Source organism: Sinohyriopsis cumingii, chromosome 7 (assembly GCF_028554795.1).
Source record: "Sinohyriopsis cumingii isolate HCF-2022 chromosome 7, ASM2855479v2, whole genome shotgun sequence".
NCBI classification, from domain to species: Eukaryota; Metazoa; Mollusca; class Bivalvia; order Unionida; family Unionidae; genus Sinohyriopsis; species Sinohyriopsis cumingii.
The window spans coordinates 78764532-78776648 of NC_142967.1; the positions used below are offsets into that span (position 1 = coordinate 78764532).

Below are 12117 nucleotides of genomic sequence, written 5' to 3' on the forward strand. Positions count from 1 at the left end.
ATCTAAAATCATTTAAGGGACATTGTGTTAATGATAATTTTTATGTTGAATTATTTTCAGAACTTCATGGAGGGTATGCAGACTCAGTAAGATTGAATGGAACATTGCTTTGAGTAAACACACTTTTTTTCAACAATGGAAGAGATTTATTTGATTTTTAGAATAAATGTGTACACTTGGAAAGAAGTTTTGTTATGCATTAATTAAATTTTATCTCTGAATATTTTCAGAACTGCAAGATGGCATGCTGGGCTATTCATGATTGGAGGGAACATTTTTTCAAAAAGACAGATTTTTTTCAATGATGGAAATTTTTGATGGTAACATTGCCTTACAATATTTCCTTCCTCATAGAGGTTGTATTAACTTACTGGATTTCTAGGACATGTTTGCACACTTTATTGCAAGGGACATTCTTCTTTTATTCTATGCATTAATGATAGGGGGCCCTGAGTGGCCAAGTGGTCTAAAACGCTCACCGTTCCGGATCACTGCCATCTCACCTCTGTCTGCGTGGGTTCGAGTCCAAGGCTTGGCTAGTGTGGGTATGTGGGAAAGCCTGCCTGTAGCTTCTCGTGGGTCGGTGGTTCTTCCCTGGGTTTTTCAGGGTTCTTCCTCCACCAGTTATACTGGCCGCCACATATAGCCTATCTTGTGCTGAAAAATGGCGTTAAACCCTAGAACAACAACAACAACAGCATTAATGATATTTTTCTTGTTTAATTTCAGAACTGCATGAATGGTATGCAGTCTCTTCAGTATTGGATGGAACATTTCCTAAAGGAAACACAGGCAGACACTTTTTCCATGATGGAACTTCTAAGACCAGTGTGTACACTTTATTGCATGTGAGTTTTGTTATACATATTAAATAAATTTATCTATTCTGGTTATTTTCAGAACTCCATAAATGATATCCTGACTCGTCAGAATTGAATTGAACATTTCTTCAAAAAGACACAGACATCTTTCAATGATGAAAAATTTTGATGGCAAGATCTTCTCACAGTATTCCCTTCCTCACAGAGGAAGTCATATTTGCTTATCGTATTTCTAGGATATAATGTGCACACTTGATTGCAACAGACATGATTTTATTGTAGGCGTGAATAATATTTTTCTGTTTAATTATTTTCAGAATTGCATGGAACATTTCTTTGAGGAAACAGAAACACAATATTTTCAATGATGGAAAACCATGACATCAAAATTGTCTCTGTTCCCTTCTTCAGAGAGTTACATTAAAAATCCAAATCACACACACACACACACTCTTCCTGAGAGAGGAAGATGCATTAGTTTATTGGATGGACAAATGTGCACACTTTATTGCAAGGGAGTTAGTTTCATTATAAATTTATCTGCTCAGATTATGTTCTGCACTTCTTTGATTATATGCAGTCTCTTCAGGATCAATGGATGAACATTTATTTAAGGAAACAGTCACACATTTTTGCAACGATGGAAAATCTTGAGGTCATGATTACCTGTTATTCCCTTCCTCCTAATGGAAGATGCATTAACTTGATTTCTAGTACAACTGTTCACACTTTATTACAATGGACATTATTAGATGTATTAATATTGTTTTTCTTGTTGGATTAATCTCAGAACTGCATGGAACATATGCAGGCTCTTCAGGTTTGGATGGAACATTTTTGAACACAGACATAGATTTCTTTCAACGATGGATACTCTTGACATTAAGGTTGCTCAGTTATTCCCCTCCCCAGAGAATTAACTTATTGAATTTCTATGACAAATGGACATGGATACTTTTCTCAGTGATGGAAAACCTTGATATCAAAATTATCTCTCAGCTGTTCCTTTCCTCAAGGAGGAAGATGCGTTAACTTATTTGGATTTCTAGCGCAAGGGACAGTTTTATTATATGCATTAATTACATTTTTTCTTTTTAGATTCTTGTCAGAGCTGCATTAATGGTATGCAGATTCTCAAGGATTGGGTGGAAAATCTTTATTCCACATTGGAAAATCTTGATGTTAAGATTGCCTTGTAGTATTCCATTCCTTGCAGAGGATGCCAGATTAACTTTTTGGATTTCTAGAACAATGTGTTACTTATATTTTTCTTGTCAGATTATTTTCAGAATTCAGATGGTATGCAGGTGCTTCAGGATTAGATAGAACACTTAGATTACACACACACACACTTGTTTCAAGGATGGAAAATCTTGATTTCTAGATTCCCTTCCTCAGAGAGGAAGATGCATCAATTTATTGTATTTCTAGTACAAGTGTACACACTTTATTGCAAGGTACACATATTTATACATTAATTGTTCTTGTTTGATTATTAATTATTATTATTATTTATTATTGTTTGATTATTTTGAAAACTCCAGTTGGCTCTTCAGGATGGAACATTTCTTCAAGGACACACAGATGCATTCTTGTTTCAAAGACAGAGAAGCTTGTTGTAAAGATTGCCTGGCAATTATACCTTTCCTCAGATAGTATGACGTATTAACTTCTTGGATTTCTCCGAGAAATATGGACACTTTTTTGTAAGGTGTATTGTTATTATATGCATTAATCATATTTTTCTAATGTGTGAATAATTTCAGAACTCCTTCAATATGTAGGATCTTCAGGATTAAATGGAACATTTCTTTGAGGACACACACAGACTTGTTTCATCAATGGAAAACCTTGACATCAAGATTACCTGGTATAAACTTGTGCATAACTTTTTTTTATTTCTAAGACATGAGTGCACTTTTTTTTGCAAGGGACAATTTCAGATATTTTCAGAAGCCACATTTATTTTCCTATATTGGGCTGGTGGCAGCTTTCACTATACTAACAGATTTTAAAATTGGTTATTTTGTATTATTCAAAGAGCTAATTTTATTTGAATTTCTCAGTAAATGGCTTTAGTTTTTATTACAATTGACTGCATACCAGGATATGAAAGATATTTAATAATAATCACAGAATAAGTGTTTCCATAAACACACTGTTCTAATTACCTGTGCTATATTTTTTCTAGATATCAATAGATGAGATATAAAGTGAATTATTTTGCCATATCACTTTGCCATGTACGTTCTTCATGTGCCATGCTTTTTGCCTTGCTATGTGTGTGCGCTGGACAATAAAAACACTAATGAATTTTTGTTGGATATTACTGAGGATAATATTGATATGAATAAATACATGGTACTTTATATTTGTATCACAATAAAACTATTTTTTTCCCCCATTTCAGTCTGAAATGGGACATGGGGTGAAAACGTTATTGTTGTTGTTAATGCTAGTGTTTCCTCTGCGCTTATTTACCCTGATGCTTATGTATAGTTAAAAATATATATTTCATAGGTGGATAATAGCTAAAAAAAATAGTGATTAATGTGAACAGATGTTATGTACATATGAGACAAACCTGTCAGCCCTTAACGATTTCACAAGTCTTACAGAAATGACCCTTAAAATACAAATTGTTTGCAGTCCTATCAGAATACTGACTTGTCCTTTTTTAATTCATATCTGGGTTTCATGTTAGATTCAGTGGAATTAAAAACCAGACTAACTTGTCCAGAGTACCTCAGATGCTTTAGATTGTGCGTATTTTGTGATGCAAAACGTCTGCATGATCTGTTGTTTATTATTTTTAAAACTTGCTTCCAACAAGTGACATTAAGTGTGATCTTATGTGATCTGGATTTTTAATGTAGCTTTAACAATGTTTCAGTCATATCGCTATGATGTCTGCAGTGTGACAGCTTATAGTGATATCTAGCACTGGGGCATCTTTCCTCAAACATGTAGCATGATGTCCCACCCAGTGATATTATCCTGACACCAGGTCAACCAGTCCTAACACAAACCTGTTAATGCTGAGTGCCAAGCGAGACAGCTGTTAGTACCATTTTTGTAAGTCTTTGATATGACTCAAACGAGGAATGAACCCACAACCTACCGTATTCAAGGCGGATGCTCTTTTGTCAGGTGTGTAAAGAAGTTTAGTTCCATAAGATAAAGATAGTCATAGATGATATCAGACACAATACAGTCATGAAAGTTACATATCCTTGTAACAGGCATAGCTCATGAACCATTCAATGTATTTAGACACAGTTTGGGATGTACATTTCCTCAATGACCTGGATATGCCATTTTTGCACATTTTATAATCAACTCCATTCTGGGTGGAGTTATGGCCCATGACAGGTAACTTTATGAAATGTTGCCAGTGTAACAAGCACAATCCATGAACCATTCATTATATGATGAAATTTAGTTATGAACATTTGTCTCGTATACATATGCTGACATGTCTTGTTATGTCTTATAAACTTATAAACACACATTTTGTATCGAGTTATGACCATTCATAACCACCTTCAAATCTTCACATTGTATTTTGTTTGTAAAACTCAGCATAGCAAAAGATTCACTGGACATATTCTGATGCAATTTTGGTAAGAACATTGTTTCATATACCCAAAGTGCCTTTTATATTTTTGCTTTTTCAGCTCATTTTCTACAGAGTCATGGCCCTTAAAAATGTATTCTATTTCATCAAAAAAAAAATGTTTTAAACCAGCATTGCTGGAGAACCATTCAGTGTATTCTGATGCAATTTGGTAATAATGAACAGTGTCTGATAAACTTACATGTGTTTTATGGGTTTAGTATCCATTTTAGCAAGAGTTATGACCCCTGTCAATCAAATTAATATCTTTTCATGAAATTGTTGCTTGTAATCAGTGTGGCTCATGAATCATTTCATTATTAAGATGCAATTTGATAACCCTATGGGGTTTTATCATATCTACTCCACAATCAACTTTATATCTTTATATGGGATATTTTTTTGTATTAATTAGATTTAAAAGAAGTTTTCTTAAGCATTCAGTGCTATCATTTAGAGTACTCTCAAACATTGGATACACATCTAACTTTGGTTTGAACTAATTGCAAATTTTAACAAGTGCAGCCAGTCATTGCTAATGGCTCTAATTTTAACCAATTTTATATGGTTATTGCAGAAAACTTCACGTCACTTTTTATTTAGTAAAATTGTCACACATTTTTATTCTAATTATTTGGTAGAATTGACAGACATTTTTATTGACCATTTTCAGGTGTCTGGTTTGGTCATGGCGTATATTTTGCAACAGATGCATTTTACTTAGCTCGTGGTTGGCTTGCACAGGGAATCAAACGCCAGCACCAGGAACCAAACAGTATATCTTCTATGTGTCAGTCTGTGTGGGGGAATATGTTCAAGGGAATCTAAATATGAGAGTCCTTCCAGCTAAAAATGACAGTGATCCAACAGACATCTATGACAGTGCTGTGAATAATGTCAGCAATGTGGAAGAAATTATGATCTTCAATGACATGCAAGCCTATCCAGATTATCTCATCACATTTACAACCTAGTTAAGGATTGCATTTATCTTAAGAAAAATCTATATGGCTAAATACAGAGCCCTGGACTAATATTTTTGTGGATCCTAAATGTGAATGAATGATATAAGTGACATTTTTTTATATTTCCTGTGATTTCATGGTGGCAACAAATGACAGATTTCATGACCCAAGAAAAAGTCAGTGTTTGGACTCTATGGTCATGAACTAAGTAACAGAAAGAAGCAAAGCCAAGATGTTTTGTAAAACTTAACAAAGAATTTATTTATCAAAGTTATAAAATGAAAATTAAGAGGAACTTACAGTATTATGAATTAAATCCAAAATAATATTAATTTTTTTACAAAAGTCCAGAAGAGTTGAATGTTCCAAATGAATTCTAGATCTTTGAATGTACTGATCTTCTACAGTCCTGACATATTAAAAAGGCATTTTCCACAGTTCATTTCAGTTAATTCATAATAGTCCCCAAATATTTTAGTCCAATGAACACTTTGTAAATCTAGTGAATTATCCAAACAATTGTTTCCTCTCAAGTTTTATCTCAACACAGCAGTAAATACTTGTGCAGACTGATGTTGCAACAAGAACTTAGGAAATGTGTGTGTGTGTGATTTGGATTTTTAATGTAGCTTTAACAATTTTTCAGTCATATTGATACGATGTCTGCAGTGTGACAGTTTATAGTAATGTCTAGCACTTGGGGCATCATGCAGCAGACGTGTAGCATGATGTTCCACCCAGTCACATCCTGACACCAGGCTGACCAGTCTTAACACTAACCTCTTAATGCTGAGCTCCAAGCAAGGCAGCTGTTAATACCATTTTTGTAAGTCTTTGGTATGACTCAACCAAGGATCGAACCCATGACCTCCCATATCTGAGGCGGATGCTCTAACCAATAGGCCACCAGAGCGGTCAACATAGAAAAAAGAAATGAATTGTCCAGCTCTAGCTACTTAAATACAGGCATAGAGTCCGAAAACACAATTTGTTCCTATTCACTACATGACATTTTGCAAAAAGCCCACATCATGAAAGAACCGATCTCACTGACCATCCAGTGGGAAATAACTTAATTCTTTTAAGAACCCAACTGATTCAAATGGCCAAGCAGAACACTCTTTGTTTCAACAGATTCAACATACAGGTTGAATTTAACTTGTAAACACCTTTCTATAGCTCATAATCTTTACTCATGGGCAAAAACGTTGTTACTTATTATCTTCTTTATAGATGATCACTACAATTAACAGTCAATTACAAAAATTACAATATAGATACAGTCACATACCAAATGTTGCACGTAATACAGATCAGTGGTCTCAAACACATGCTACGTGGGCCACATGTGGCCCACCAAGCCATATCCTGTGGCCCACAAAATGATTGGCTTCACAAGTTGTCATGAGAGATAATAAAGGTGGTGCAGCCCGGACCATCGAAAATCCACTCATGTGGCCCTAACGGTGGTTTGAGTTTGAGACCCCTGATATAGATATACATAACAATGCTCCAAACATGGTACACATAACCTAACAAACATGCATGCACACACATGCAACAATTACTTAATGATGCATTCCTATTAATAAAAGAGCTAAACTATTTTAATGAAAGGAGTGATGGATTTAAATACTAGTATTAAAGAGGGATGAGCAGCAAAAATAATTTAGAAAATTAAGATTTAATGCATATTTGTATTGTTCATGAATTGTGGTGAAACTTATGAAATAATTTCACTTTATTTTCATCAATTTTCAGTGATTTATACTTTAGCAACAGTCATATTAATCAGAAGAAATAACTTGCATAAGGCGTACTGCAAACATCATTTGTAGTTTCACTTTCATTTTTGGAGTATTAGCTTTAATGGATTTAATGGTTTCTCCAAACCAAGAATTAAAAACCCAGTTGAAAATGATTGCAGGTAACTTAAGTGTTTTATTTAATAACTCTTTTAAAATACTACTTCATAATATTTTTATGTAAAATATTAATACTTTGTACTAATTTTAACAGTTAAAATATTCTTACTTACTAGTAATTTTTTTGAATAATTTTAATTAAAGACAAAGTTAAGAAATTTTGAGTAAATGGGGAAAAGTATGCATGTAATGAAAAGAAAATATTTTCCTGTGTGATCACAAATATTGATTTAATAGAGATTTTTTACAGCAATCAAAATACATATGACCAAAATATTAATTCCTAGTTTTAAAAAAGAAATGTCTTCTGTGTGATGACAAATGTAGATTTTATGGCAGTCAAAATGTATATCATGAGCAAAATATATATCTGTGAACAATGTGAAATAATATCTGGAAAAGAGAATAATCTGCTAGAGTTTGAAACATTGGAGACCTTGTCACCAGCCTAAAATTTAGCACAAACTTTTTTTTTAAATCAGAATATAATAATAATAATAATAATAATATTAGTAATAATATTAATAATAATTATAAACAGGCATCAATATAATATGTCTGATGATAATCAGCAAATAAAAGATTAAGAAGAATGGGATTTTATAAATAATGATTGATTTCTTTGCTCCTTGTTCTTTTTTTTTGTATTAAAAGTTAATTATTGTTTAAGCATTGATATTGTATGCAGGAAGTAAAATCACACACTTACCTTTTTATTGATCTAAGAATAATGAAGTTTCTTATTATTTCTTGAAGACATAAACCTACTATTTTACGTGATGTCTCAGGATTGTTTTTTGGAGTCACAAGTTGTGGGACACCTTTTACATCATTTGAAAATTACATGTTGAAATATGCACTGTGTAAAAATTGTTCCATTGTTTCAATTTATTTTCAAAATTCCAATAAATACCAGTGAAAAGTTAGTTTCCATATCTTGGCCATCTTTGTATATTAAAAAAAATATGAAAACCTTAAAAGAATGCAAAGTTGGCTTCTGAGGACAGCTTGCTTTGTAATAAAAAATAACCTTTGCCATTGATGTCCTGTCATTATGTTCAAAGAATTAGCTTACTGCTTGCTGCCAGTTGTGTTTATTCACCACCCAGGCTAATATTTGCTTGGTATCTGTAGTTATGTTTAATACAAATGGGCATTGATGTTTGCTGGTAAATAGTAAACACAGCAATAACTTGCTTTAATGATACTTTTGTAACCTGTGGTAGTGAAAAGATTGTCACTTGCACTCAAGTGAATATGTTTTCAAATAATGATTTTTATTGTTTATTTTATTATTTCATATAGTTGACCTGGATATAATTAAAAGTTATTTTGCATGTAACACCATGTCATGCCTGAAATAGTCATTAATGTTGCATTAAAAGGCAAAAGTATAGAAAGTAAGGCATGACATGGATATTGTCAGTGAATTGCATACAAATAAATGTCAGCTGTATAGATAGCAGGAAATGTTACATTTGGAATAGGTTAAATTAAACTGCATCATTGTGCAATTATTCACCATGTGTTGCATGTAGAAACTGTTGTAACTGTTGCAGTCTTCAACATCACTGAGTTGGATCTGATCAATTTTCATTACATGTAATACAGCTCAGAGCTGTCAACAGATCCATAATTGTTGTGATAAAAAACTTCAGTTGGCCTGAAAGGTTGATAATTGTCACAAGTACTTTTGTGAATCAAGAACAAGATTACTGAATCATATACATCCAACATTTGCATATTTTGATTTTTTTGTATTTTACTCATGTACAACGTTATTAAATAAAATTGATTTAATAGTACCTCTTTTTAATGACATGCCAACATCATCAGCAATACACACTGACCACCTGTCTTGCAAAAAAAGCTATCATTTCTATTTCCTTAATCCCATTTTATATTCATATATACACACATGTATACTTGTGCAAATATCTAGCTTAGTGTTCTACCCAGTAATTGTTTTTATATAGCTGTGGGGTAAGCCCATGGTAACATTATGAAATGTTTTTATATAGCAGTGGGGTAAGCCCATGGTAACATTATGAAATGTTTTCATATAGCAGTGGGGTAAGCCCATGGTAACATTATGAAATGTTTTATATAGCAGTGGGGTAAGCCCATGGTAACATTATGAAATGTTTTTATATAGCAGTGGGGTAAGCCCATGGTAACATTATGAAATGTTTTCAAAAATGTGCAGAATCTTTATAGAAGTAGGGAAAATCAAGAAAAAATAAATAACAGACATCTTTCTTTTGTTCACTATTACATATCTCTTTACTGTCACATTAAAGTCAGTCTTTAAGGGAAAATGTTTGTTACAAAGACAAGTGAGCACCTTCTCCGACAATGTTCCTTAACACACCCTCATTCCTGTTCATGGTTTAAATAACCTTTCAAATACTAACAAGAAATTTAAAAAAAACTTTCTTACACAAGTTAGAAAAGATACAAACTGATGAATTTTTAGGAGGAAGACATTTTTAAATATTACAAGAATAATTGATATGATGCATATTCTGTTCCATTAAGAACATTGTTACAGTTTAATTATTTTAATGTCGGAGAGATAAACTGTTATTCAGAATTGTTAGGTGGATTTTTGACTGCTGTTGATGCAGAAATCACTAGTTGCTTACACTGCTGCATAAATATTTCAAATATAAATGCTGTTGTTGTTGTGGGGTTTAACGCCATTTTTCAGCACACGATAGGCTATGCATGGCGGCCAGTATTAATGGTGGAGGAAGAACTTGGGGAAAACCCCGGAAGAACCACCAACCCACGAGAAGCTACTGGCAAGTTTGTTCACATACCCACATTGGCCAAATCCTAGACTCGAACCCACGCAGACAGAGGTGAGATGGCAGTGATCTGTAATGGAGAGCGCTTTAGTCCATTCTGCCACTTGGGGCCCCCAAATATAAATGAAGGAATAATTCAAAACAATTTTTTTTCAAAACAGGACAAACTCTATGAAAACAAATTATTCATTTTCTTCCTTGGAGACAAACCATTACAGAAATAACTTGTTCAGACTTGCATGTTATATTATCACAAGATCTCCAGATGAGAAATAAATCTGAAAGGTATTATGTTCAGCCAGTCTGATTCAAGTTCCATTTATCTCATTATATGCTAGACTTATTGTGGACTTGTAGGTCATTTATTAGTTACTTAAACTGTACATATCATGTAATGAAGTGAAATGTTAGTCCTTGTAACTACCTGTATAATACAAGTAAAACATTATAAATCTATGCTTAACTTATATTTTACTTATAACCAACAACATTTCATTTATAGGTGATTAAAGAGTCTTTTATCAGTTGAGTACAAGTCCTTGTAACTACCAGTGTAATACAAGTAAAACATTGTAAATCTATGCTTAACTTATATTTTACATATAAGCAACATACAATTTATTTATAGGTGATTAAAGAGCCTTTTATCAATTTAGTACAAATGAACTGCTAGTGCATAGGCTTTATCTTATTTTGGCCAGTAGTATGTACAGTGCAAACTACAGTCTCAAGTTCATCATTTACTGTGAAATTGAATTCAAGTCCAGCAAATGGTTTTATGAATTGTTTAAAAAAATCACAATATTCTACCGCATTTATCAATTTCAATCAGACTTGTTTTCATAAAAATAGAACATCATGTTTTATTTCAAATATTTGAACATTTTAAGAAAAACAACAAACTGAAATGAAACATCCAACTCTGATGGACCCTGGTTATCAAAACTAGTATAAAGTAATGTGTGTGTGTGTGTGTGTGTGTGTGTGTGTGCAGATTATAACAGAAAGATGTCACAAAAGCAATGATCTGGAGACCAAAATATTTCCAGGTTGGCTCTCCAAGTGACACATATTCTATTGGGATGATATAATTTTTGACAGAGGGTAGATAGTAGATAGATTTTTGTGCTTTATTTTCGGATCACAATCAAGACTGATTTTTGCTCAGAGAACATCTCCTGTGGCTAATAGTACAACAATTATACAAGCACCTGATGGCTTCCTTGTTTGAGTTTATTTTGGCGGTCTTTAAATCTAATGTTGTTGAACATTGCCTGCTTCTGTCAACTAAGTGTTGTTGAGTGATTCATTATATGAAAAATTGGAACTAGTCTAGAAATGGATCAACACTAAAGTATACATGGATTTAGCTGGCCAGTATTGGTTGATAGTGAAAGTAAGACTTCAGTGAAAAGAATCTTTTGCGAGTTTATCCTAGTTATAGCTAAAAACAATAGAGACAGTGTGTTACTGATCAAATTTCAATCTTCTAACAAACTCATTCCTGAAATTAGCATCTGACTCCTTGGTGCTAAATTAAAAATGTTTCAAACACATGTCAATGACAAAAATGCTGAGGCTCTTACGGTTTTCTCAATACAGAAGCCTGCGTCAAGGATATGTATATATTGATATAAATTTGTCTGATTCAGAAATTTAATGTTATGAGGAGTTGTTTTGGGAGCTAAGTTAATACCTCAAGTCCTACAGAGAATAACAACCTTACATTGTTCCACATTTGCATGTACAGTGAACTTTACTACAGTGTATAAATGCAAAACTTGATTCTGTCTGCAGATTACAAGTATATTGAATACTTTTTGTCCCATCAGAATGATTATCAGTGAGATATTAAACACACTTTCAGATAGCATTTCTATGAAGGGTGGTGGTGATGGTGGTGGTGCAGTTTTATGGAGAGTGTTTATTTGACTATGCATGGTGGGTGTTTTGCACATTAGTTATTATATATTCAATAAA

At 33.0% G+C, this 12117-nt stretch overlaps 1 long non-coding RNA gene across 1 annotated transcript; it reads left to right on the forward strand.

The window, feature by feature from the left end:
- Nucleotides 1-264: 264 nt before the first annotated feature.
- LOC149795587 (uncharacterized) lies at nt 265-2696 on the forward strand. Its single transcript, XR_016422128.1, has 3 exons — nt 265-320; nt 730-848; nt 2588-2696. It is a non-coding gene; the product is annotated as an uncharacterized LOC149795587 (long non-coding RNA).
- The last annotated feature ends 9421 nt before the right edge of the window (nt 2697-12117 follow it).